A 5,893-nucleotide genomic window follows, 5' to 3' on the forward strand; every position below is an offset into this window, starting at 1 on the left:
AACTATGTTGTCGCACTTGGGCCCAGTGGTGCCGAGAGAGGGGGAGAGGGTATAAATTACCCGGGCCCAGGTCTGATGGAGGAGCCCAGTGAGGGTCCAGTAGGGGCCCAGGCCACCTCCCCCTTACCTAGCAGCAGCAGCTACAGCTCTTTTCCTCAGCCCATCATACGCAGCTGTGTACTGGGCTGCAGTGTGGCCATAGAGGTGCTTAAAAATACTATAATTTTCAGTATTTTTTTCTAAGGGTACATGACCACACCTCCTGTGATTAGACCACGCCCCTTGAAAAGTACCTGGGCTCATCCTGGCTCTCGACTGCCATGCTTGGGCACACCAGTCACTAGTTCCGCCACTGAGCTGATTGGTTGGTACTTTATCTCCGTCCACTTTATCTCTCCAAGGCTTTGTAATTTGACCACCTAAGTACTAGCTAATCAGCTCCTTACCACCATGTTACAGGCTTTGTTTGAAATAGTGTATCTATAGAGACCCAGGCATTTTAGTTTTTTTTAGCACCTTGGAAAGGATTATCCCATCTAAATAAAGTTTACTCCAGTTTTAGGTGTTAGCTGACACCTTAGGACTCCACATCCAGGCTGCTGTTTGCACTGTATTTGTCTGTATATTCTAGAATTTATAAACAGCAGATCTTTGTATACAAATTAGTCATTACTTTTGAATGAAGAAGTTCTCTTCCTTGTTAACCAGCGGCTGAAGAACGTGGGTAGCAGCAGCTGTGCAATTGCCACCTGCGAGCTAATGAAGAGAGACAGGCATGAAGAAAGAGACATGGGTGAGCCTGAAAGGTCTATGGACATGACACGTATGATGTGTGTGGTGTTTGTGTGTATCTTGGCTGCTGTTTGTGGTTGAGTAATGTGACCAAGGGCCAAATGTAACAGAGTGAGAGTTTCAGAAAGTGGGAGATTTGGTAAGATTTTTTCAGGGTTTTTTTAAAGTGGCAATCCTTTACACTGCAAAACCAGGTTGATCTTGCTGTGTAAATGATTGCCACTTTAAAAAAAACTGCAAACCTTACCAAATATCTCACTTTTTGAAACTCTCACTCTATTACATTTGGCACCAGATGTCTTTGACAATGCTCTGCTCTTCCCTTACCATGGCTGAGCCCTTTAAAGCCTAACAACTAAACTCACTGGACAAAAAAAAATTGCACTTTAATATGTTTGTACAAGAATTATTTAGAGTTCTCATTATTACCTGTTCTGTTTATGGCTGCATCTGGTTCTGACAGCTGCCTCTGTTCAATAAATACTGTAACTCCCAGCTCTCAGCTCCCTAGTAACCATTTTACAAGATGACCGTGTCTCCCCTCAGCAACCTGTTATCATAACCTTACTATAACATGATTTATTGTGTTAGCAAACTTCAGTATACAGTGTGTGTAACAGTTACTAGAGTGCTAATAAAACGGTGCGTACTGTGCAGAGACAACACGATGCAGCAAAAATAAGATAACATACAGTATTAGCTAATAGCATCTAAAAAAAACCCAGATGTATCTGGCAGTTTAAGCTTGTATGACATTTATTACTATATACAGTAGCATCATTCCTCTTTACACAATTTTAATAGCACATCAGTTTTAGGAAGGCAGTTCGGCCACCACTTGTCTCTCTTGGTTGTTGGGAATTACTGCTGCAGCACCTCTTGGCTGGTGACTCTGATTGATTCTGCCTGACTACTTACTTAGGATCAGGGCATCAGTGGAAAAGACAATGTGTTGACTCCTCAACATACTGTAGGACAGCCGGAACAGATTAGGGGCTTTGTTCTGATATGTAGGTCACAGGATTACATCTGATAATAGAAAGTCTGCAGTTTCTTATAGGAATAGTGGTATTTCTTATTATCTTATTATTAACAGTTATTTATATTGTGTCAGCATATTCTGTTGCACTTATCAATTAGGAAGCAAACAGTAAAATAAAATTGGACAGGGTAATAATAATGGCCAATAATAGACAGAAGAATTGTTACATTGATGTGAGGTACAGTAGTGTGGATGCATCAGGGATAGACTACAACCATGTATACAACAAAATACAGCAACATTCCCACTTTAAATAGAGTCAAAAGCAATCTCCATCCTGCCATAAATTCAAAAATGCACTTTAAATACTGCACAAATGCTAGTGGATTATTTGGATTATTTGGATGACCAATCTGGAAGAGCAGGAAGATTGCACTAAGCAAACCAATCAGGACTAGATTTAACTGGGTTACTGGACAAGGACTTTCTGCAGATGCTCATTTAATTTCTCTCCTGGGTAGCCATGAAGACAGACGTCTCCTATTGATGTAAACAGGAAATCTTGCAAAACAGCAATATTGAATATCAATGTTTAAGTAACAAACCGATGTATGGTTCATTATCAGGATCACTACCTGCCCTAACACAGAAACATATAAAGAATCCCTTGTACTGTATGCATTACATCAAATGAATGTGGTTGTCAAAGTTATTCCTTCCCACTACAACCTGACCTTTGTATTCTACTCATCCCCAAATTCCTGCTTACTCAGCCCTTACTACATATGACATTTTCCAAGGGCCCTGTTCTGTCTAACACTGGCCTTTCTTCAGATGCGGCATTGTCATTTGGTACGTGTACATGTGTGAACATATGTTTCCACTGTGCCACATTCAGTGTGACCTATATCAGCTTCAATATTCTGGAAGTATTATCATGTTAAAATACTTCACTCACATGTTTCTAATTTATTAAACTTTGTCACTTGGATCTTAAGCAATGAGGAGTCAGGCTGATTTCTTAGGGCATGTCTAAGTCTGCATGTTCTGTCCCTGCCAGTTCCAACCTGCAACCCTACTTTTCTGATTTTGACCTTTTTCTCCTTAACCCATAGCTATGCAGCACAGTCCAAATGTCAAATAGGGGAGCCACACCATCTGCCAGTGAGTCAGTTTGGGATGACAGTTGGTGGCAGTTGGTGTGGCTCCCCTATCTGAAATTTGGACTGTGCTGCAGCCCCACCTCTGGAGCGCCACTGCTTAATTTACAGAATAATGGCTAAATGTATTATAGCAGCACGCATCATGCCGTTAAGAAACTTCCTGCTTTGCCTCATTATGTAGGCAAAGCAGAAAGGGATATCAATAAGATGTATTAACATCTTGAGTGAAAGCTCCCCTCCCCCCCCTCCCCAACAACAATGTCCCATGAGCACACAGTGCATCAGCTTAGTTCTGATTCGCTGTGTCTCACAGCACAGCCAGCTCCTCTGCGCATGCACAGGATCTCGCTACTCACGCAAGATCCCCAGTGCAGTCCGGAGCCAGCACCCATCACAGCCAGGGACAACTTTGTCTCTGCTGTGGTGAATGGGCATCGCCACCATGCAGCTGTCCAAATTTACAGCTGCAGGTGTCTGTATGGTCAGTGATGCTGACCGTTCATACATTGCACGAGCATATTGGCCTGCTATCCTTTAGATATCAGTGCTGATATGGACAGACGAGCATAGCGCCCTGTAACTGAGCTGGCACAGCTGCCATCATACATGGGGGAAGCGTTATAGCGCACATAACATGCGCTGATACCGATTCCCCCCCATATTGACAGTTAATACATCTACCCATTTATCTGATACTCTATCGTCAGCTTTCTATTCCCTGCTATGTCCATCTGCTCTGCCTGCACTGTGGACGGTGTCACCTCATTCATCATTAAGATTTACGTTTATCTGTTGTGGGCCATCATTTTGTAACTGCACCCCAACGCCACTCTTAAATAAAAATAAAAAAACACAATTTAGTTTAGGAAAACAATAAAACTGCAGTAACAATGTATATTATATACTTCCAATGACACATATATATTATTATAATAATGATAATAATTATTATTATTATTATTATTATTATCATCATCATTATATGCCTTTGCAATTTAATTTTATCTACACCATTAAATTAGAAATTAGAACAGATGGAGAACGAATTGACAGAATAGGAGAGGAGTGGGTTAAACCTCAGCTAGTCTGGGGGCAGGACGGTAAGGCATTATGGGAGTTTTATGGTTAGCCAATAGGAATGAATGTTGGGGGTAGGTAGAATGGGTTCTTAAGCCTGGGAAAGGGGCTGGGTCAGCCTCTTCTGCTTTTGTCCTGGTGAGGGTGAGTGCTCTTCCCCCCTTTGTCTCCTTGCTGTGCTGCTTGCCATTGTTGAATTTAGGTGTGCTGCTTCTGTGACAGTGTGCTTTATACTGTGCCCCTCTGTCCCCATTACCTTGGATTAACTTGTGGCCTGCCATGCCCGTCCCCGCCGCTCCTCTGGCCCCCCTGCCCGCTACATTGATGCGGCTCCTGCTCGGGAGCCGGCGTCCGGTGCCCCGGGCCAGAGCACTTTGCTCACGGCCGGGGCTGAGCCTGCTGGTGCTGCTGCGGGCGCCCGTCCACGGGCGTGCGTGGAAGCGCGTGCGTCCGCCCCTTCGCTGGCCAGGCCGCAGGCGCCGGGGGATCGCTCCTGCGCGGTGGCGGCTGGCGAGGGACAGGGCGGCGGCCGGCGGCGGACTGGTTCGGGCGGCCGGCGGGGGGAGCTGGCCGGGGTGCCTGCTGGTGTGAATCCCCCGCCAGCTGCTGCGGCGTGGGGACGCGCGAGCGCGCGTTCCCTGCACCCTCCACCGCTGAGAGTCACCGGCGGCTCCCCAGAGAATGAGGAGACTGCATGTAGGGATGAAGCCAGTGGCTCTTACACTGGCCGTCCCTTACGCCAGGCGGGTTCCGTTTCACGGGCGTGCGCGCCCGTGGGGCTGCTGGACTCCCTGGGCACTCTCCCCGCTCTAGCGGGGGGGCTCCCTGGGGCATTTGGAGGTGTCGGCATGGAGCCAGAGGGGGGGGTGATGTCGGGAGGCGGGGGTCTGCGGTTTCTCCCGGGGGGGCGAGGCCAGTGGGGGCCAGGGCAGGGCTGTGGCTCGTGGTTCACCGCAGGAGAGAACGGGGGTTCTTAGGGCGGCTAGCGCCGGTCCCAGGCGGAGCCGGCCTGGGCGGCGTAACGATGCAGTTGGAGCCATCACTGCTCCGGACCCGGGGACCGGGGGGACCACTGGAGCTATGGCTGCGGCGCCGAATCCCTCCGCCGTTGCGGCGGCAATGTCGGCCATGACGGCGGCGTTTGCGCCGTTTTTGTTGACTTTGTCCCGGGAGGCGTTTCCATGGTTCCCACTTCGGTCAACGTGGCCGTTCTCCCGGGTGCTTCTGGCCCCGCCATGGCGCAGTTTCTACAGGCGTGTCGCAGTCTGGGCTCCGCTTCTGCGTTGCTGGGTAGCGCTACCCCATCGCCCGCAGGACCGTCTGCTTTCATTCCCGCCGGGGGGGCTTCGGCTCCAGGGGCGGTTGTCCCTTCTTTTTCAGGTGCGGATCAAGATGGCGATCAGGACGAGGAGCCGGTCATGGCTAACGTTTCGCCTTCCGGAAGCGGGCATGCCGGTAAGTGGTACGACGATACAGTTGCTATGTCGCTGGGGTCCTCTTCTTCCTCGTACGGCAGTACATCAAGTAGATATTCTTCCTCTTCTTCGTCGTGCCAGTCTGCGGTTAGTAGCACCGCGAAGGCTAGGAAGCGGGCTATCAAGTACGCGCGGCATGAGGCGCGGCACCGGGATAAGCAGTCTCGGAAGAGTAGTAGTATTTCTCGTCGGGAAAGGAGGAGGCGTAATTTGCCGGGCGTGGTGCGCTGCGAGTACATGGCAGTCTTGCGAGGGTTGCGTGAGAGTTGCAGGAGGAAGATTAGATGGGGGGAATACGTCGACCTTTTTACGTTGACGGAGGACACCAAGAGGGAAGGTAAGGAAGCACTTGCGAAGGGCGGTATTGGGGCGGAGGCCTTCCGCTCGTATGACAACTGGTTGGC

General features: G+C 48.7%; 1 long non-coding RNA gene across 1 annotated transcript; it reads right to left on the reverse strand.

The window, feature by feature from the left end:
- Positions 1 to 1,530: 1,530 nt before the first annotated feature.
- LOC135051299 (uncharacterized) lies at positions 1,531 to 2,931 on the reverse strand. The gene is made up of 2 exons (XR_010242170.1): positions 2,733 to 2,931; positions 1,531 to 1,821 (listed from the first exon to the last, which is right to left on the reverse strand). It is a non-coding gene; the product is annotated as an uncharacterized LOC135051299 (long non-coding RNA).
- Between the last annotated feature and the right edge of the window lie 2,962 nt (positions 2,932 to 5,893).

Source organism: Pseudophryne corroboree, chromosome 2 (genome assembly GCF_028390025.1).
Source record: "Pseudophryne corroboree isolate aPseCor3 chromosome 2, aPseCor3.hap2, whole genome shotgun sequence".
Classification (NCBI taxonomy): Eukaryota; Metazoa; Chordata; class Amphibia; order Anura; family Myobatrachidae; genus Pseudophryne; species Pseudophryne corroboree.